Source organism: Mustela erminea, chromosome 1 (genome assembly GCF_009829155.1).
Source record: "Mustela erminea isolate mMusErm1 chromosome 1, mMusErm1.Pri, whole genome shotgun sequence".
NCBI classification, from domain to species: Eukaryota; Metazoa; Chordata; class Mammalia; order Carnivora; family Mustelidae; genus Mustela; species Mustela erminea.
In genome coordinates, this window is record NC_045614.1 from 9,575,497 (window position 1) to 9,597,730 (window position 22,234).

Below are 22,234 nucleotides of genomic sequence, written 5' to 3' on the forward strand. Positions count from 1 at the left end.
AAAACTCAGCAGAAGGTAGAGAGATTCCCCATTCTCCCTCTGCCCCCATACATGCACAACTCCCCCCTATTATCAACATCCCCCCCCCCAACCAAATGGTGCATTGTTATAATCAACAGACTTACACCAACACAACATTATCACCCAAAGTCCACGGCTTACATCATGGCTCACTCTTGGTGTTGCACACTGAGAAGTCTGGACAATAACATGCACCCACAACGAGAGTGTCCTGTGAAGTAGCATCATTGCTCTAAAGACCCAGCAGATGACTTTTTAAGGAAAATGTAGATGTTATTCTCCATCTCACCTCCAACATCCACAGAGCAAATATTAATTCAGCACATACTGGGTGCCGGGCCCTGTTCAGGGCACTGGGGACACAGCTTACAGTAAAAGAAACAAAAATCTCTGCCCTCATGGAGAATAAGTGAGTGTGTGAGACAACCACACATATAGAGCATTACAAGGTGGTGAATGCTACACAGAGAAAAAGCAGGAAAGGAGGTTGGGGGTTGCCATTAAAGTACGGTAGTCGGCGTGCCTAGGTGGCTCAGTTAGGTAAGCATCCAAGTCTTGATTTCGGCTTAGGTCATGATCTCAGGGTTGTGAGATCAATCCCCACATCAGGCTCTGAGCGTGGCAGGGAGTCTGCTTGAGATTCTCTCTCTCCCTCTCTCTCTGCTCCTCCCCCTCCTCATGCTCTCTCTCTCTCTCTCTCTCACTCTCAAATAATAAATAAGTAAACCTTTTTTTTAAGTAAATCTTTTTATAAAATAAGTGCAGTACAGTGTTCCGATCTGACGCCCAAAGCACAATCGACAAAAGAAAAAATAGGCAAACTAGATGTCACCAAAATTAAAAACTTTTGTACATCAAAGAGCATCATCAAGAAAGTGAAAAGACAACCAACAGAACAAGAGAAAATATTTGCAAATCATGTATCTGGTAAATCTGGCATCCAGAATATATAAGGAACATTTGTCACTCAACAACAAAAGGTAGTCCCAATAAATAATGAGCAAATGGCCTGAGTAGATATATCTCCAAAGAAGATATTCAAATAGCCAATCAACACAAGCAAACATGTTCAACTTCATCAACCATTAGGGAACTGCAAATCAAAACCACATGAGGTACCACTCCCCATCCACTAGAGCTAAAACAAAACAAAACAGAGCAAAAACAAAACAAACAAAAAAAACCCACAGAAAAGAGTAAGCATTGGCAAGGATGTGAGAAATTAGAACTTTTGTGTTTTGCTGGTGGAATGGTGCAGCCTCTGTGGAAAATAGTTTGGTGATTCCTCAAAAAGCCCACAGAATTACTATATGATCCCGCAATGCATATCCTAGGTGTACACCCCAGAGAACTGAAAAGCAGGTACCGAAACACATGTTCATAGCAACACCACTGCAACAGCCAAAAGGTTGGATGCACAGATGAACAAAAACTGGTCTATCCGGACAACGGAACCATCCTTGGCCATAAAAATGAAGTGCTAATACACAGCACAGTGTGGAGGAACCTCAGAAACATTGTGCAGAGTGAAAGAAGCCGTGCATAAAAGGCCACATACTGTATGATTCTGTGTGTGTAAAATGTCTAGAACAGGCAAATCCACAGAGTCAGAAAGCAGATGGGTGGTTGCCAAGGGCCGGGGGAGGGGGTTGGGAAGTGACTGCTTAATGTTTTGGAACTAGACAGATAATGTACAACAAACACTCTGAATGTACTAAATGCCACTGAATTAGTCACTTAAGAATGGTTAATATTGTTACAAGAATTTTACCTCAATAAGTAGAAAATAATATGGTGGTCAGGGTAGGCCTCTGAGAAGCTGACCTTTCAAGATCTGATGGAGGGAAAGGGTAGTCTGTGTGGTTATTTCCAGATGTGGCATTCTCTCTCCCTCCAGGCACAAACTCCTTCTTGCATCCTGGGAAAACTGCTCTGGGCGGACAAGGCCTGGTGACCTGCTGGAGGGTCTCTACTTGGGGAGGGCCATCCCTGCTCACTTTACATTAGGACCTGATCTGCTGATCAGCTGGTGAACCAGAATGTCCCCTGTCCCCCTGCCAGACCCACACAGGCACTGTCCAGTCAATCTGGGTGTAGAGAAGTGAGTGTCAAAAGGGAAAGCCACAGGGTACTGGTCAGTCTGGAGTAGAGCTTCTCCACCTTGGCACTACTGACATCTGGGGGCAGGTCATTCCCTGTGGTGGGAGTGATGAACATCAGCATCTCCTTCTCTCCAGTTCCGACAGCCAAAACTTAACGACATCCAGATATTGCCAAGTGTCCCCTAGGAACACCGGGGTCCACTGTTCTGTGGAAGGATCAAAGAGCATGCCCTGGTGAACTTGGCCATGTGAAACCCCTGGCCTCCTCCCAGCTTTCTCCCTTGGAAGCCTAACTTGCCTTGTTCTGTCCTTTGGCCCTAGAGTTAGGTTGGGCCTTTTGGAAGCTCCATAAAACCAAAGGATCTTATAGGCTGGTGGAGTGAGAGTATATACGCACTTTCCAGGTGGGAAAAGAAAGTCTGGAATGGAAAACCTTGGGGGTAAGAGCCTAAGTAAACCAGGAAAACCAGGCCTTTGTCACCGGCTTCGGCCTTTGCCTCCAGCTGAAAGCGGCTGAGCTGCGCTTCGTGCACACTCTGAAAAGCAAATCTGACACTCAGGGCAATTTGGGGAGCCAACAAAAGCCGGCCCTGCCGACGAGTGCCTCTGATTGGCTTCCTGCCTCCAAGCTGACAGTCATTAGGAGCACAGAGAACAAAGCTGGGCTATGTTGCACAAATATTCCATTCTGCCTCACCCTGCAGCCCAGAAAATAAGAGACAATATTTGTATACAGAGAAGCAACGCCAAGCCCTTCCCTGGCCTCCCCTTGCCGAGGCTTCTGAAGCCATGATTTGAATCTGATGATTTCACTTCCCTTCCCTGCCAACTAGCTCCTTGCTCACTTCTGTGTGGAGCTGCTGGCTCACTCCTGGGGTAGAGGGGGTGTGTGGCCTCCTGCCCCTAAACAGCTGGGATGTGACTTCCTCTCCATCAGACTTGAGCTGAGGTTCCAGGAAGAGTCCCAGAAGACTGGCAGCAAGCAGCACTTTCAGGGTTGCATTATCAGGATTTCAATTGTCCAGTGTCACCGGATTTCAGGCCCAGAGCTCTCCGGATAGAGGAATGAAGCCACAGCATGGGGGAGAACGGAAAGAGGCTGCCCACTCCTACCTTACTGCTTTTTTCTTGTCAAACATGGCAATACTGGCTATCAAATATTAACCCTTCTCTCTCCATGCACACACGGACCCCGCCAATGTCCACAGATCTGCCCCCTCCATGGGAACTGGCAACATTGACCTCATACCCTTGCTACTGAATGGCCGCAGAAGAGCATCAGCTGCATCCTTTAGAAATGCAAAGTCTTAGCCCCCCTCCCCCCTCGCTGACCTGCTGAGTCAGAATCTGCATTTTAGCAAGATCTTCAGGGGATCTGTGTGCACAGTGAAGTTTGCCTTAGATCTATTTCAAGGGTAGGAGGAGACCAGGTAATTGTGGCTTTGAGTCATCTCAAGAGAGGTGGGGGCTCCCCTCTCTCCTCCACATTCTGACCCTAGGAGGAGACTTTGGGAGCCCCAGACCAGTCTTCTGGCTGCACACAGGTAAAGGGGCTGGTAAGAAACCCAAGATCTTGATGAAATAAGAGTAAACTGGCATGAGACAAATATGCAGAAAAGAAAATTCCAGCTGACATGGAAGGAGTCACAGCCTTCCCATGACTCCCATGTCACTCAGAAGAAAAGCCAGTCTTCCTGGCAGCCAGCAAGACCCAGCATGACCTCCCTGCTCTCATGACCTCTGTCTCCCTGTGTTGGCTCAGCTGCAGCCACACTGGCCTCCTCCACATTCCCCAAACACGAGGCATGTCCCACACCAGGGCCTTTGTACCTGCTGTTCTCTCTCCTGTAATATTTTTTCCCCACAGACCCACATGGTTCCCTCCCTCACTCCCTTTAGGTCTTTACTCAAAGGTCACAACCCCATAAGACCTTACCTCTTGCCCTGCTTATTTTTTTCCTCAGCCCCGTCCCTGGTCAAATATATGCTCTATTTTTCTTCTTTATCTTGTTCACTGTTTGTCTTCGCTAATAGACTATAAGCTCCATGCAAGCAGGGATTTTTGTCTACTTTGTTCACTGCTTTGTTCTCTGCACCTAAGAGAGCATCTGTTTTTATAGTAGGTGCTCAATAAACACCTGAATAAGGAAGGAAAGGTGGGTGGGTCCTGGTTAGTGCATCTTCTCTCCCCACTCTGTTGTATGCCAAGTCTTGGTGGCCATGTCAAGAACATAGCTTCTTAAAATATGCATTGAAGTGGTAGGCACATGGACACAGAGATGGGGTACTGTGTTCTTGGCATGGGAAGAGATGCCTCACCCCAGGCAGAAGTCAAAGGTAGTCCAGGCAGGGGGAGGTGAGGCTTTCTCAGCCCAACCCTGAGTCGTGCCTGTTCCTCCCAATTTAGAAATCCTGGGTTCTAACTCACAGCTGCGGTGAGCAATGCTTCTGCTAGCTGAGCTGAGCTTTCCTGCTCCCCGATTGGTTCAGGGAGAAAGCACCTGTGTCAGCGGGATCCAGAATAATCAGCCAGCCGAGAGGCCAAGGGGAGGGAGTGCGGGGAGAAGAGATGAAAGGGGAGAAGCATCCCTGATGGGAGGAAAAGCTGGCTCCTGAAATGGCTTGTGGAAGTCAGGATAGCAAACAGCCCTGCAGGCAAGCGCAGACACACAAAGCTCCCCGCCTCCAAATTAGATTGATCAGGACCACAGAGGCCCCAGAAAGGGGTTGTGTGTGACACTGGAAATGACCAAGTGATTCTTCCCAGGGAAGAAGAGCTGTATCTGCTAACAGGATCTGCTCTTGGGATCCAGAACATCAAAGAAAATCAGTTTGCAAAGTAGGCATGGCTGATGGTTCCAGCTCCTTAGCAAGACCTTGTAGAATGTCTAAGTAATTCATCCTTCTCCTTATGATCTCCCATCCCTACCTCGTTCCCAACTTCCTGTGATTGTTGTAAAAATCAAATCATGTTTTTTAACTCATCAAGACCTTTCCTCTAATATAGGGGCTGCCTGATGTTCTGAGGAAACAGATACTTCAGTGAGTCAACCAGGCAGTTGAACTTGTAGAGAGAAGCCAAACAGACCTTATTTTCATGTTAGTTCCATGCTCTTCACAATTACCAGGAAAAGAGCGGGGGGTACCAGGGTCCTAGATGTATGAGTTTAGGACATATTCTTTGCTTCGCTAAACAAATGCCAGCATTTAACTTGGCAATATGATAGACTATTATGGGCCCATTAACAGGCACAACAACCTAATTACAGCTGTGTTTATCAACTGCTTCATTGGGCAGACACCGTGCTAAGCATTTTACACTCGTTTCAGTTAATTTCTTGCAACAGTTCTACAAGGTAAGTTGCAAGCTCCATTTTCCAGATAAGGAGATCAAGGCTTAGAGAGGTTAAGAGAATTGCTCACGACCACAGAGGAAATACTGGAAGAGCATTCACTCACCCCAACATCCATGCTTGCAAACCAAAGACCATCCAGCAGCTTACTCTTATTAGAAGGTGGATAGTTTTTTCTTTATTTAAAAATTGGAGTTAGGGTACACCTGGAACCTTAACCATATGGATGAAACCAAATGGATTAGACCTCAACTGAATCCCAACTACCACAACTGAATGTAGTTGTAATCACGATCAACAACCGCAGGCTAATCCATGCCCTCATAAACCCATCCCAAGCGGGCTACGTTAACGAAAATTTTACCTTCCAATACTCCAGAGAGTGTCCAGTTCTCAGACATGGAGTTTGAACTCTCCAATGCATAGAACAGCCAAAAGCCAAGCCTACAAAAGAGCTTTCCACCAGCCCATTAGCTAGAGACTAGTGGTGACAACACGACTCAGGGCAACTCTGGGTGCAGCCTGGGAACTTTTCAGCACCATGGCCAGCGGCAAGCGGAGACACTTAATTTCACATCCATCCAGACATAGCAAGCCTGGGGCAGGGCAAGCAACCAGCGTCAAAGATTAACACACTCTAGACATTTGTAAAGACCTACATTTCACATCTAGGGTAGAGAAAAAAAAAATTTATTACGTCACCAGGAAAATCAAATGAAGAAAAAATTAAAAACCCAACACCAAATAGATGTGATGTGTCATTTGTTTTTTAATATAATCAAAGAAATTTCAACACTTTGGTTCTATAGAGAGAAGTCTACCCAGGGCATCTGGATCAAGCTTATGCTCAGAAAACTGGAAATACTACGTGAGAAGTCATAGAGAAAGTAGTTAAAAGGGTTTGGGGGTCAGGCATGGTTCTGATGTTGGCCAAAAAAATTTCCTTTTCTGAGCCTGTTTCCTCATACATAAAATAAAAAAGTCATGCTTACATTGCAGGGCTGTGAATAGAATGAATGGACACCCACAATACATTTAGAACAGGACCTGGGATATAGTGTGCACTCAATACATATGTATTTAACTATTATTTACTCTGGTTCCTGCATTGGATCTTAATATTAAGAAAACTTAACATGTTTATATAAAAAAGAAACTTAACATGCTTATAAAAGCATAAGATAGGGTTCATCTCCTTGTGATCATGCAATCAGTGCTTATATTATTATGTTTATGACAATGACAGCTACCAGTATTATTAACCTATCCTATGCCTTTTTTGCCATCCAAGTCTCAGTCCCTTCCCTTCACTGGAAGCTTTCAACATGCACTCCCATCAGGGCTGACCAAGCCTTCTCTCAAATCTGAAATCATTCCCCAAACAGGAGGCAGTGAAGTTAGGCAATCCACTCCACAAATACTGGGCTCAAAATAAAAGTTGCAGGGTGCCTGGGTGGCACAGTGGGTTGAAGCCTCTGCCTTCGGCTCAGGTCATGATCCCAGGGTCTTGGGATCGAGCCCCGCATCAGGCTCTCTGCTCTGCAGGGAGCCTGCTTCCTCCTCTCTCTCTGCCTGCCTCTCTGCCTACTTGTGATCTCTGTCAAATAAATAAATAAATAAATCTTTAAAGAAAAAAAAAAAGTTGCAAAAATCTCCAGCAGGTATCCCATATAAGTGGGATTATACAACATGTGATTTTTTTTTGTCTGGCATCTTTCATTCAGCATAATGATTTGGGGGCCATCCATGTAGGGGTGTGTACACGTACTTTGTTCCTTTTCATGGCTGTGTAGTATTTCATTGTGTGGAATGCATTCCATTTTATGGATGTGTGTGTGGGTGTACTTCAATTTATTTATCCACTCATCCACAGATGGGTATCTCGACCTTTTTGGCTATCCAGGATCTGTGACTCAATAGAGACAAAATACAGAGTCACGTTTGCCAGGAGGTGAGGGGCAGGAGGAAATCAGGAGCAACTGCTTCATGAGGCAGGATTTCCTTTTGGGGGTAGGAAATGTTTTGGAGCTAGATGGAGGTGGTGGTCACCAGATGATGTGAATATTCTAAATGCCACTGAATTGTTCACTTTAAGATGGCTAATTATATTATGATATGGAGAATCTCTTAAAAAAATCTTCAATTTCTAAAAAATTGTTGTTGGTTGTGCTTTTCTTTCTCCTTGATTCTCATAGTTCCTATTATATGCTGTTACTCACTGACTTTCCTCTGAGCCATGAACCACGAACAGAAACACCACCCAGGCAGCTCTCAAGATCTTTCTTTTTAAATAACTGCTTTTAGTTATAAAAAGAATACATGTTTATTGTATTCTTTTTAGTTTTAAAATTTATATTGTATTATTTAAAAAATGAAAAGCCCTTACCCCAGCCCACAGCCCAGGGATAACCACCATTAGCAGTTTGCTGTCTATTTTTCAGATTTTTCCCTACACATGTTCTTTACCCTGGCTGCTGTGTCTTCTTGAGTTACTCTTCCCCTAAATATGGGCAGGGCTCATTCCCTTGCGTCCATCAGGAGATACCAAAACATTATCTTCCCAGTGAGACCTTCCTGGCTACCAGGTCTAAAGTCTCAGCCCCACCAATACTGCCATCCCCCTCCCTGCTTGCTTTTTGTTAATTATTTTAGCAACTTATCACATCAAACTATGCATTTTACTTATTTACTTTATTACGTTGATCTCCTAGTGGAATGTCAGCCCCATCTGGGGCTTGTTCTCAGCTATGTCCCCAGGATTTACTGCCCAACACATAGCAAGTGCTCGATAAATACCACCAAATGAGTGAAGACAAACATACGAAATCATATTTTCCTTTTATAAAAATGCCATTGTGTTATGCAATGTTCTGACCTCTGCTGTACCCCTCACAGCACTGGACCCATTTTCTCATATTGACACATTGGATCTCCTTCTTTTAAAAGGCTGTGCAGTATTCTTGTGAGTTAATGCATCATCATTTCACATTTTCTTATATGCTTCCAGTTTGTCTCTATTACAAAGCTGTGATGAGTAACCTGCTCACACAATCACATTCCCTGAGATGTTCCCTCTGTCCAGGCAAGTCCTTCTCCCCTTGTGTGGTACTGTCAACCTGTGCAGTGATCAGTGAAATCTTCCATGTCCTTGGCATCTTCTCTGAGCATTTCATCAACCTCTTAGCTTAAACTCAAACCTGGAAATTCCATGAGGGCCATCAACTCCAAGGCCAAGGAGATCACTGGCAGCTTCAAATTAGTCCCCGAGAACAAAGAGAAAATCAAACCGAGGCAGATATCTGCCATGATTGCCCCAAGGAAACCCAGTGAGGCCAAGGAGAAGGGCCCCAGGAAAGCAAGTGAAAAAAAAAGGACCCTCTCAATCTAAGTATGGTAAGACTACCCAAGAAGCCAGGAGAGGTGAAGAAGGCCCTCTCTAAACTAGTTGCAGCCAACAAGAAGGCCCCCAAGATAGGGTATAAACAAGCCAAGAAATTCCCCCTCTTCTGACCAGAGAAGCCATGAAAGTCTTTCCCAGTGTCACTGGACTCAGCAGGAAGTCCAAAGTTAAAGGAAGTCCCAGCAGCCAAGATACTAAGGCCCACGGGAAAATAAAAGCTGAGAGTCAGACTGGTAGAGCCGGTTACTCCCTATGACCTTCAATTTCCATGGGAAGACTACTGCCTATGCTGGCCCCTTCCTTCTTAATCACTGGAAGAGATCCTTACCTCTTCATCAATGACCCTTATGAACTTCAAGGCACTCCAGCCATGCATGCCTAGGAGCAACACCGGCCATCTTCAAAATACCCTTTCCCAGCATCCTTCTCTTTAGCCGCTACTCTCCTCCTCCCAGCTTACTAGCTCTCCTAAATGCAAATGAACATCCTTCCCAGGAAACCCTGCCACTCACTGACTCCACCATTTCTCAGCACCCTCTCCTCACTTCATTTCCTTCCTTGTCAACCTTACAAAGGTTGGCTATATATCACTTCCTTGCATTTCCTTTGCTTCTGGAGAGAGCCCATCCCTGGTGAACCCAACCAGTTGCCTTTTTCATGCTTGTACAGAGGTACATTCCTGAATGAGATCAATGATCTGGGCTGATGATGTTAAATTCATTATCCTAAATCTCAAAATGGGCATTTGAGAATTCTAGCATCCTAGATGGGAGAAGATACCAGTCAGTGCGTACTGGTGTACTGCTAGGAATGACCCACTTTAGGGAAGTTAATATTCTCCCATCATTAGAAACCCCACCCTTGTCTCCAAATGTCCCCCCAGACACAAATCCATTTCTCTGTTACCCTTCATGAAGAAGTTGACTGCATGTATTGCTTTCACTTCTCCACTTTGATTTCTTTTTCTTCTGCCTGCTCCTCCAGGCTGTCTTCCAGCTCCGTCACTTAACCAAAACTCTCCTAGTGAGGTTCACCAAGGACCTCAAGGCTGCCAAATCCCAGGACCTTTTCAGGCTCAGATTTCTTGGCTACAGCTTCTTTTTATCTTTTTCTACTACCTTATTGTCTCTCTTTCTTGCTCCTTTCTTACTCAATCTCTCAACATTGGTCTTCTCTGGGGCTTAACCCTAGGTAATCTATTCTCTACCCATATCCACTGTCTAAAGGCCTCATGTATTGGGATGTGTTTTGCCACTCTCCTGAGTGCCCTTCCCCCAACATATCCACTCATCATTCTGCTTGGTGTCCTGGGAGAGACAAGGTTGGCTCCTGTCTCATCTCCTACCTTCTGGGAAGGTTTGTTCAATGGGAAGCGCCAGCAGGAGATTGGAGGGAAGAAGGAAGACTTGGGGTATTTCTTTATCCCATATGCTCCCCACTACAGTGTCAGGTTCTGTTGATGGCTGTGTCTTATTGTGCCTTCTGACAGGCACTTCTGACCTCATAGAAGTGTTTACTTTCATTCCCTAGGGCTGCCATGGTGAATTACCACAAACTGGGTGGTTGAAAGAACAGAAATCTCATCTTTCACAGTTACACAGGCCAGAACCCCATAATTAAGGTATAAGAGCCCCCTCTGAAGGCTCTAGGGTAGGATCCTTCCCCTCCTCTTTCAGCTACTAGAGGCCCTGGGTGTTCTCCAATTTGTGGTCACATCACTCCATCCTCTGCCTCTGTCTTCACATGACCTTTCTTGTGTCTCTCCCCTTCTCTTCCCTCCTAGGAACACTTGCCATAGCAATGGCTCACCATTACATTCCCAGCGCCCCTTCCAGTACCAGGCACCTAGCAGGATGCCAATCAATGTCTGTTGAACAAGCAAATGAATCCACATCTGTTTTATTTCTCTTTACCTCTCAACAGCAATTTTTTCTGCACCTTCCACCCTGTTTTCCAGCTCTCTCCGCTGTTGTACTGCCAAGCCAAGTCAAACAGACTTTCCAGAATGTCCCAAGCCCCCATTGCAGCTCCTTCACATGTTCCCTGGACACATCCCCAAATATTTGGGTCTATCTGGCCCTTTCTTCTGCTGGCCCCACCATCTATGAAGATTCTCCTTGAAGCTTTATCTTAAAAAAAAATAAAGCAACATATTCTGTGCCTCCAAAAGAAGCTTTTACTTTTGCAAACTCTATTGATTTAATCCTAGAGGCTGCTGGCAGCAGTCCTAGGAGCTTAATCAATACGACAACACCCAGCACAGCCGGGACATCAGGGAGCCTTGGCCAAAACCTTCTGCTTGGGTCTTCACTGACCCTGACTGAATCTCTTGCAACTGCAAGATTTACAGTAGGGCACGGGACATTTGCAATTGCTCCAGGATCCTGCTTAGGTGAGCAGAAGAAAATGTCTTCAAGCTCAAGGCACTTAGAACTATTTGTTAATTTGCACTATGGTTGATTCCATGGGGGCGGGGGGTGGGAAGAAAGCAAGAAATCAAAGAGAACAGAGAAACACTGCAGGTTCTAGAACTCGGGTATAAAGAGCAGGAGTAGAACTGGCAAAGAGAAGGTGGGGAAAAGGAAGAAGAAGTGTGCAAAAATTCAAACTTGGGGGGCACCTGGGTGGCTCAGTGGGTTAAGCCTCTGTCTTCGGCTCGGGTCATGATCTCAGGGTCCTGGGATCGAGCCCCGCATCGGGCTCTCTGCTCAGCAGGGAGCCTGCTTTCTCCTCTCTCTCTCTGCTTGCCTCTCTGCCTACTTGTGATCTCTGTCTGTCAAATACATAAATAAAATCTTTAAAAAAAATTCAAACTTGGATTAAGTTAAAACAGGAATTCCTTCACCCCCTCAGCAGATACTAAATGATCAGGGAAGGAGAGAGAGAAGGTCATAAGAAGAAGAAGGTTGACGGTAACCTAATCAGTGCCCAGGGCTTTAGAAACCATTCATCTGCTTGAAGGAAAAGTCAAACAATTCCTTTCACTAACTTTTTTCAAGACTGAAAAACAGGGAGTGGAATCACAGGCCCCATAGAAAGCAGGCAAAGGGGAATACTTGTTGGCTAGTTTAAATGCACATTGGGGTGCCAGGATAGCTCAGGCAGTTAAGCAATTGACTCTTAATTTCAGCTCAGGTCATGATCTCAGGGTCATAGGACTGAGGCCTGAATTAGGCTCTGTGTTGGGTATGAAGCCTGCTTAAGATTCTCTCTCTCCCTCTCCCTCTGTCCCTCCCTGCTCCCTCTCTAAAAAAAATTAAAATTTAAAAAAATTAAATGCATGTTAAGTATACATAACTCTCACAAGAACACTGTGTTTCAACTTTAGTCCCAGAGCCCAGATGAGGAGGTATTCTAGCCCCAGTATTCTACAACCTGCTGTAGTCAAACATCTCCCAAATCTCAGTGGCTGAAAGCACCATGGGACTATTTTCTTGTTCATGCTATGTGCCCACTGCCGGTGGGATGGGGACTCTGTTCTATGCTGCCCCCTCTCCAGTGCCTAGTCTGAGGGAGGCTCCATCTCTGTGCATGCATGATGGTGGAGGCAGCAAAAGGAAACACAGTGAAACATACACTGATTCTTCAAGCTTCCGTCCAGAAGCAACACAAGTCACTCGTCCTCACATTTCATTGGCCAAAGCAAGTTATAGAGCCACACCTGACTTCAAAGAGGTAGGAGAAAGAACACTCTACTGTGAAACCAGAGAAGAACTAGAATTATTAGCTGAGGAAGGTGAAGGATTTCCACTCAGGTAGACAAAATGACATGCCCAAAGTCGAGCAACATCAAGGGTGGCAGATGTGCGATCAGAGGTCAGGACTACAAGGCCCCATGCTCTTTAGATGCTATGGTCTTGCCCATGACAGAAGCTGAGAATAAGACTTACAGTGGAGGCAGTGGGGAGAGCAGTGGAGAAAAACAGAAGCTGATCAGTGGATAAGTGGAGGCAGAGGAAGGGAAAGCTAAAAGAAGCCAGAAAGTGAACACCAGAGCCTAAGTAGAGATGTCTCATCTTTAGAAACTACAACACATCACAAACATCAGGAGAGGGGTGGGGGAGTTTCATACCATTTTCAGAGAGGTCAACAGTAACAGAGAATGGAGAGGAGATTTATCTGAAGCCACATAGGGAAATGGGGGCACAACCATGAAGAGAACCTGAATGCTTCTTGCTTTGTTCCCCAAAGCCGCCATCTTGGCTCAGGTCAAAGGTCTGACAAATGCTGGTTGGTGTTACAGCGGCCCCAGAAAGCCAAGGCCAGGGCTTGCCAGGACTCCCATCAGATGCACTGTCCCTCCCTAGACATGTTCCTGCACAGTTCTGGGAAACCTGGACCAGAGCTTGATGGTGTTCCAGAACGGATGGCTTGGCCCTTCTGACTACTCCTCGCCCACCCCAACCCCAGGGCCGAACTGGAAATAGGACAGATTCTGACTGCAACACAGCCAGCCAGTATTCGGGAATTCCAAATAGATGGGTAGCCCATTTAGTTTTAGAGCAAGGCTTCTGGAAAGAACTTGCCGTTGCTGCCAATGAGTCATGGCCATTTCAGTTATGAGAACCCACTATGTGTCACCCAAGTGCTGTTTGCACATGAACTCAATAAGCCTTCACCGCCTATCTGTCCAGAAATCCTACTGGTCAACCTTCAGATTATATCCAGAATTGGTGGTTGCCAAGAACTGGAAGGAGGGAGGGGGAATGACTACTACCCTGTATAACATTTCTTTCTGGGGGATGAAATGTGAGTCTAAGTAGAGCTGATGGGGGCATGCGATCTAAGCCACCTCCCCATAGGCTAGCCAGATTTTATGACAATTTGTCATCCTATGACATCACATGACATCGTTTGACAACTTGTCAGCCCCACTGTCTTCACAATGGACAGGGGGCTCCATGGGCTTAGAAACCTCATGATGGTTTTCTTTCCATCCCATGTTTGCAGATTTATGGATGAATGAGGACCCAAGAGCCCCGTTGTCCATGAGGAACTCCTAAACCACTCCCCAGACAAATCCTCATCGCTCTGTCCTTGGAAACTAGAGAACTAAGCTCCTCCCTTGAGCTGTTTTATAGATTTTTTCCTTTCATTCTTTATTATATTTATTTATTTATTTATTTTTGTCCTCGTTTCTTCACTCTGGAAGCAGACAGTTCTGGCCGGAATGCCACCTGCACCCCTGTAACACACACACATCATTGTATGTTGTGACAAGTGCTATGAGGAATGCTGAAAGAAACCAGGGAGGGGGGAATGGGTCAGGAAAGGCACTGAAGATGCACTATTTCATGCAAAACCCAAGGGATATTTAAGGGTTCACCAAGTGAAGAGTTGGGGGAAGGTCCAAGAATTTCACAGCAGCTTTATTAGCAATGGCCAAAATGAGAATGAACCCAAACACCCATCAACAGGTAACTGGATAAGCCAAGTGTGGGCTTTTCCATACCACTGAATGCTAATCAGCAATAAAAATGAATGAAGATATATGGCACACTCTCTCAACACATTTATGTGCAGGTGCTGTTCTAGAGGAGAAGAGGGAAGAGCCACAAAGTAGGATGGATGCAAGCAGAGGGAAAAGCCCGTGTGAAGACACTGAGATAAGACTGTGCCTGGTGTGTTTGGGTCAGAGAAAAGAGGCTGGGGTAGCAGGGAGGGTGAGGGGACACTACGGGGAGAGGAGCTCAGAGATCCTCATGGGTTTCCCCAAGGAAAATCAGCCATGGGCAAGGAGAGTGGTAAGTTCCAGAGCTCAGAAATAAGGGAGGGATGGTGCACCTGTGTGGCTCAGTCAGCTAGGTGTCCAACTCTTGATTTTCATGATCTCAGGGTTGTGAGATCGAGTCCCGTGTTGGGCTACACATTGGGCATGGAGCCTGCTTACAATTCTCTCTCCCTTTCTGTCCACGTCCCCCTCACTCACTCTCACCCTTTCTCTCTCTAAAATAATAATAAACAGATTTTTTAAAGATTTTATTTATTTATTTGAGGGGGAGAGAATGAGCAAAAGCATAAGCGGGTGAGGGGAAGGGAAGAGGGAGAAGGAGAAGCAGACTCCTTGCTGAGCAGGGAGCCCGACGTGGGGCTCAATCCCAGGACCCCGGGAACATGACCTGAGCTGAAGGTAGATGCTTAACTGACTGAGCCATCTAGGCACCCAATAATAAACAAATTTAAAAATAACTAAATGGGGTGCCTAGGTGGCTCAGTGAGTTAAAGCCTCTGCCTTTGGCTCAGGCCATGATCTCAGGGTCCTGGGATCGAGTCCCGAGCTGGGCTCTCCGCTCAGCGGGGAGCCTATTTCCCTTCCTCTCTCCTGCCTGCCTCTCTGCCTACTTGTGATCTCTGTCTGTCAAATAAATAAATAAAATCTTAAAAAAAATAACTAATTAAAGGAATAAGGGAGGGGGAGAGGGTGGAGAGAGGCCTGCCTGAGCTTAGAAAATCTGCCACCCTCACTCCCCATGTCTTATCAGACAAATAAGCCTAGTATTAGAACAGCCCAGCGGCCTGACATGCTTTGCTGAAAGACAGGAGGAGCCAAGGAGGGAAAGAAAAGCTGGTTTTGTAAGAAAATAATATAAACAGAGAAATATGGAAAAATCACTGATACATAATAACACATACTAGATTAGGCCCTGGCAAACTATGGCCTGTGGCATGTTTTTAAAATAAAATTTTATTGGAAAACGGCCACACTTGTTCATTTACTTATTGTCCATAGGTGCCTTTGCTACAACAGCAGAACTGAGTGGCCCCAATAAAGATCTGTGGCCCACAAAGCTTCAGATCTTTAATATTTAGCTCTTTGCCGAAAAAGTTTGCTGGCCCCTGTACTATAACAAAAAGACAGAACTACATATTACTACACTAAGTCTTTATAGCATATATTAACATACAACTCTATAACATAAGATAATAAAATCACTAATATAACAACTACATTGAATGCTTATTCTATGTGGGGCAGTGGACTAAGATTTTTTGCCTCCATTATTGCATTAAATCTGTTTAACAGCTCGCTGAATTAGGACATTATCATTATGTTTCTTACCGATTAAGAACAGACCCTGGAGCCAAAGAGCTTGGGTTCAAATCCCACCTCTGTCATTCGTGGAGTGTGAGACCCCAGAAGAGTTACTAAACCACTCTCTGTCCTGGTTCTCTCCTTTGTCACCTGGAATGATGACAATGCCACCTACCCCTCAAGGCACTGAGAGGACAAACTTATTTGATGCAAGTGAGGCACTTGGCACATCGTCCAGAACTTTCGAACAGAGGCACTGGGAGGTGAAGTCACTTGCCTGTGTGGCCAAGCCCAAGTGGTTGAGCTGGGATGTGAACCCATGCAGCCATCACTACCGGAAGCAGGGATGCAGCAGAAGTGGGAAGGTGATGAAAACCCAGAACCAAGAGCTCATGAGAGCAGAGGGAGCAGAGCACCTGGGCCTAGGGGACATGGGTCTATCTGCCACACTCCTCAGTGCAGGGTGGGGTGGTTTGAAGGTTGGGACCTGGTAGGTTGGCTGCCAGAAACAATGAACCTGCTCTTCCGCTCTCTGTGGAGGGGAGGACAGGTCAGTTAAAGTTGAATAGAGGAAGGCAGGCCAGTGACAGCCCTAGCATCACAAGGGTTCAAATAAGTGGGCAAGGCTGGGAGGGGACAGGCCATTGTTACAGCCACTGGGCTGATCCTGGAGGGGACTGGATACCGGGAACACTGCTAACACAGCTGGGCTGGATGGGATAGGTGGACAAGAGCCATTGTTAGCATGTCCAGACTACAATTTCATTTGTGCACCTACTTCTGGCTGCCAAGACAGGCTCCAAAGAGAGGGAGGGCAGGAAGCAACTCCTCCAATTGCTTCCTGCCCATGGGACCTGAGTCCACCTTCCTGGGCTCAGGCTGAGGGCCCTCTCCTAGGCTTCACCTCCCACAACACGGCCACTTGCTTTAGGCAGGAAGCTTCCCTTGCTGCCCCATTCAGGCACTTCCCTCCACCCCAGCCTCAGGTTAACCTGAGGACCTTGCTAGAGGTATAGACTGCCCTCTAAGACCCCAACTACCAGCTCTCTAAGCAGAGGGCCCCACACTTCCTGGCATAGAAAGGAACTCCTTTCAAAGATTAAAAGATTTCCACACAGAGTGAGAAAATAATGAGGGAGAGAAAAGAAAATTATCTAGGAGGGCACATAGCACCCAGTAATCACTACCACCACTAATAACAACAATAACAAAACAACAAAGCAGACTTTTGACACCCAGGAACTAGATTTCTCTTTGTGAAAAAGACAATGTGATGTGTTCACTGAGCCTCGTCCTCCTAGATGCACACATGGACTAAATGTCCCAGTGTTCCCTGCAGTTAAGTGGGCTTCAGGTGCTGGCTGTCTTTAGCTACCCAGAATCCACCACCCCTGTTCTTTCTGCTATGCCTGGGGAGGCTGAACTGCGTAGATGGCCTCATTGAACTCCCTACCTTCTGGCTTCCAGTTGGGTTTAGACAACGGGGAGCCATGGCAGGAGATGCGGGGAGTGCATGAAGCTGGGGTATTCTGCCAATTTTCTGAGGTTGCAGCTTGAGTCAGACAGCTTTTGTGCTCTCTCTCATCCCATCTCCCACCCTCCTTCCTCTCTGTTTTCGTTAATTTCCCACACCTCTCTCCCTTTTTAAAAATTAATTAATTCACTCATTGGAGGGTGGGGAGAGGGAAAGAGAATCTCAAGAAGACTCCAGGCTGAGTGCAGTGTCCCTAGGCGGCGTGATTTCCTGACTCTTAGACCAGGACCTGAGCAGAAACCAAGAGTCGGATGCTTAGCCAATTGCCCCACCCAGGCACCCCTGCCCACATCTCTTAATTCAATTCCTGAAGAGCGTCTTCTGTTTCCTACCGATACACCATGGGATGAATTTCTAGCCAACAGAATGCTGGCAGAAAGAGGAAGAGAGGTTTACTACTTCTGCTCCAACCCTTAACATACATGGATATACCTTTTCTTTTTTTTAAGATTTTATTTATTTATTTGACAGAGAGAGATCACAAGTAGGCAGAGAGGCAGGCGGGGGTGGGGGGAAGCAGGCTCCCGCCAAGCAAAGAGAGGGGTACAGGGCTTGATTCCAGGATCCTGAGATCATGGCCTGAGCTCAAGGCAGAGGCTTAACCCACTGAGGCACCCAGGCGCCTCTGGATATACCTTTAAAGAGATGACTCCTACCCAGTCCCTGAGGTTGGCTCCACCCCCAATACCAGCCCATCATGTGACTCAAATCTAAGCCAATCAGAGCATCCCTTTCCCACCTCCCAATTCCCAGAAGAGATTGGTTCAGGCATGAGCACCTGATCCCAGCACAGCCAATCAAAAGCAGTAAGTCATTTGCTGAGAATGCTGGTAAAAATGGCTGAGAAAGAGAATTAATTTGGATATTTTGGGAGGACCAAACCGTTGGAACGGCAGTCATGTCCTGGCCAAAGGGAGAATGGAGCTAGCTTCAGAAAGCAGGGCCCGGAAACCAAGGCCTAATGATGTCATCTGATCCCTGGATCCAGACATGCTGGACACTATCACTCCCTGGACTCTTCCGTCCCTGATCTATTAAATTCTTTTCTTGTTGCTTAAGCCCCTTTGACTTTTCTGCCCCTGGCAACAGAAAGGCACTAATGGATTTAGTAGGAAAATGTGACGAGTCCTCACTGTGTGTCAGGTCTAAAGTTCAGACCAGGTATTTTATTTTCATTCTCCCTTTACAGTCCAGGAAACTGAGGTCTTGTAAGCTACTCAGGTGCACCCAAGAGGAAGTGGTCTGCAAGCACCTGCATGGGGAGCTGGTGGTGACCTCCTATTAACCAGATGGGGCCTGAAAGTCAAGGACTGGATTCCAATCCCCAAACCAACATCTTTTGTATGATCTCTGGGGTGCCAATTAACTTCCCCTCATTCTATAATAAAACAGATTAAAATCCTTGTCTCTCTCCACCACGCACCTCCTAGGGTGGGCTGGGGGGTGAAATATGAAGCAATAATGAAAGGCATTTTGAAGGAAAGACCATCAAAACTCATTGTTGTCATTGTTATTAATAAATGGCCATTGTTGAATTGCTTCCAGAAAACCCTGGGGGCCGGGGGCTGTCCAGCTACTCTCTTGGCTAGAATTCCAAAGACCATCTGTGGCAAATACATCCTCCAGAGCACATACCCTTGGCATGAACACAAACTGCTTTTCTCACCCAGAAAACTCAACCAGAAAAGGAAGAGAGATAGAGAGCGGGGAGAGGAAGGGGGAAAAGATCACGCCAGCTCAAACAACTTTCAATCCGAGCCACGATTTCTATCTCCACAGCCACCATTCCATTCCAAGGCACATGGCCTCTTCCTTGAAGGACTACAGCCAGTTCCTCACTGGTCTCCTGGCTTTTTGTTCTCGCCTAGGGCCCAATCCATTCTCCACACAGTAGCCAGTTGGGGCCATTCACAGACACAATTGCATTATATTACGGCTTCAGTGGCCAGATGGTGCCTTTAAGATAGATACCACCTTCCTAATCTAAACATCTGCCCCAGGACTTTTCACATGCTGCTTCCTCTGGTCAGAACATCTTTCATATTACTCCTGCCCTGACTCTAGCAGAGTTGCACTAAGGACTCAGTTTATCACACTTCCTTGGGTGGGGCAGATGGTGGTTTTACATGCTCCTCACAGAGCAAGCTCGAGTGGTCTCTTATAGGGCTTACAGCATTTGTGACTGTAAACTAAGGAGCTACAACTATTTATCTGTCATCCTTGCTGAACTGTAACCTCCATGAGAGCACTGTCCACATCTGTTGTGTTTATTGCTGTAAACCAGTGTCTAGTACATAGTCAGTACTCAAAAAGTATTTGTGGCTGACCCGTTGAGTACAAAAACAGATCAGACCAAAGGAAGTAGGAGTTAAACAGTCAGAGAGGTTGTCTCATAGATCATGAGGCAAGTCATTGGAATAAATGGTGCTGGGACAACTCTTATGGACATTGGAGTTCTACTGCATACTATACGCAAAAATCAATTCCAAGTTGATTGAAGACAGAAGGTGAGAAAAACTATAAAACTTTTAGAAATAGCATACAACATCTCCATGACCTCAGAATAGGGATGGTTTTCTTATATAACATATAAAACCCATAAACTGTAAAGAAAAAGATTTCTAAGTTCAACCACATTAAAATTAAGAACCACTGTTGTCAAAAGACATCGTAAAAAAGGATCAAAAGGCAAGCCAAGAGAAGATACTGCACATCCTATAATGATGAATGACCTATTTCCAGAATAGACTGGGGTCATCTACAGATCAATAACGGAAAAAAAAAAAAATCAACCCAATAAAAAAAGTGGACATGGTATGTAGGGTGCTTCATGAAAGAAGGAACTTGAATGCCCAATAAATATAGTAAAATGCGTTCAGCCATTTTGTAATCGGGGAGCACAGGCAAATCACAACCAGAAATCACACATCTACTAGAAGGGCTGCAGCTAAAGTCTGACAATAGCAAGTGTTGGTTAGGATGTGGAACAACTTGAACATTCACTCACTCCCAGCATGAGTGTAAATCAGTACAAACACTTCGCAACACAGTTTTATATATTTAGTCAAATCAAAGATGCACTAATTTTAATATCCAGAAATTTTGCACCAAGGCCTCTATCCTCAAGAGACTACTGCACCCATGCAGCAAAATCCATAAAAAGCAAGCAATGTGGCTCCTGACGGTGCCCAAAAGGAAAACAAACTCACATGTTCATCATCAGTGAACAAATATGACCACGAAGGAGCCACAGAGACCACAATAAGGATGAATTTTACAAATATAATTGCAGACCAATGAAGCAAAACACGAAACCATTCATATCACCGAAGATTATTTATACTAAGTTCAAAACCACAGAACGTTTAACTACATCGCTTAGGGATGCACACCTAGGTGGTGAAACCACAAAGAAGAGCAAGCTAATGGTTCCCATACAGTCTTCACCAGTGCTTTGTGAGCCAGAATGGGCCTATGGGAGAATCTGAGGGGTTAGTGGCTCTGGCTCTTGAGCCACGCAAAATGGACATTTGCTTCATGGTTGGTCTTTAAAATGTCCATCTGTGTTCCTGTATTCTTCCCCAGGTTTGGTCTCTCTCTCTCAGGCGCGCACACGGACACACACACACACACACACACTCTCACACACTCACACACTCAGCCAAAGACTGACGAGACACAATGAGACACGTACACCAAGGGATGGTTTATGAAGAGAAAGGGAAAGGGGACAAAAAACCCAAAGAGAAAATGAAAAGATAAGAGGGACACAGGAAATGAAAAAGGATGACGACCGGGCAAGACAGCAAGAGTCAGGAAATGAGAAATGGAGAGACAGAGGGAGGAAAAGACTGTCAAGGGTAATGGGGAGGGGAAGAGATACAAGACACAATATTCTCCCTCTTGTTTCTTTCTTCGCTTTTACTGGATTTCCCATTCCTCTGCCTCCCCATCGGCAAGCCGTCTCCCCCACCCCCCCCCCCCCCCCCCCGCCTCACCCCAGCACCACCCTCCGTGGCCTCCCTCCAGTTCAGTCTCTGCTTCTCAGATCCCTCCCCCCACCCCATCCTGCCCCTGCTTTCCTTTCCCCCTCATTTCTTTCCCCCTCCTCTTCTTCCTCCGCCACCCCTGCCCCCCTCCACATGCCCTTTGAACATTCACTTGTCAAGTGGTTGCTCTGTGCCAGACACAGTGCTAAAGACAGAGGGAGGCCACAGCTGGGGGACAAGGGACGGTGGGGCTCAGACAGGGACCTGGGGGCCACCTGCGACTCTCTCTCCCTCATTAACTTCACTATCAAACACTCCTGGCGTCACAAGTTGTAGGTCTTCTTTATGAAATATTTAACTAGGAGAAATCCAGCTGGGAGGAAACCTCTCATTTGTGGCGGCGCCAGGAGAGCAGAACATGGGCCTGCTGCTGGCATTCACTTGGGATGATGGCAGGCCCTCGGTGCCCAAGGGGGCCACAGGTGGGGGCCAGGAAGACTCTGACACCAAGAGAGCTCACAGTTTCCCTTGGATGCTTCAACCCCCCAGGTTGAAGGGGGGGCGAAGGGGGAACTACCCAAACTCCAAAACCAGAATAGGTCAATCCAAGAGACAGGACCAGAGGAGCCAGAGCCAAGGGTGGGGCAAGGGGTAGGAGAAGGCAGGGGATGGGGAGTAGCCTAATGAGGACTGGAATTTCCTTTGGGGGATGATGAAAATATCTTGGAACAAGACAGAGATGATGGCCACACAACTCTGTGAACGTGCTAAGTATCACGCAGCGGTGTGCTTCAGAATGGTT

At 46.2% G+C, this 22,234-nt stretch overlaps 1 protein-coding gene across 23 annotated transcripts in view; it reads right to left on the minus strand.

Annotated features, from left to right (window-relative positions):
• CACNA1A (calcium voltage-gated channel subunit alpha1 A) overlaps positions 1 to 22,234 on the minus strand; it is a 286,232-nt gene that overhangs the window by 175,301 nt on the left and 88,697 nt on the right. The gene's annotated exons all lie outside the window — the stretch shown is intronic.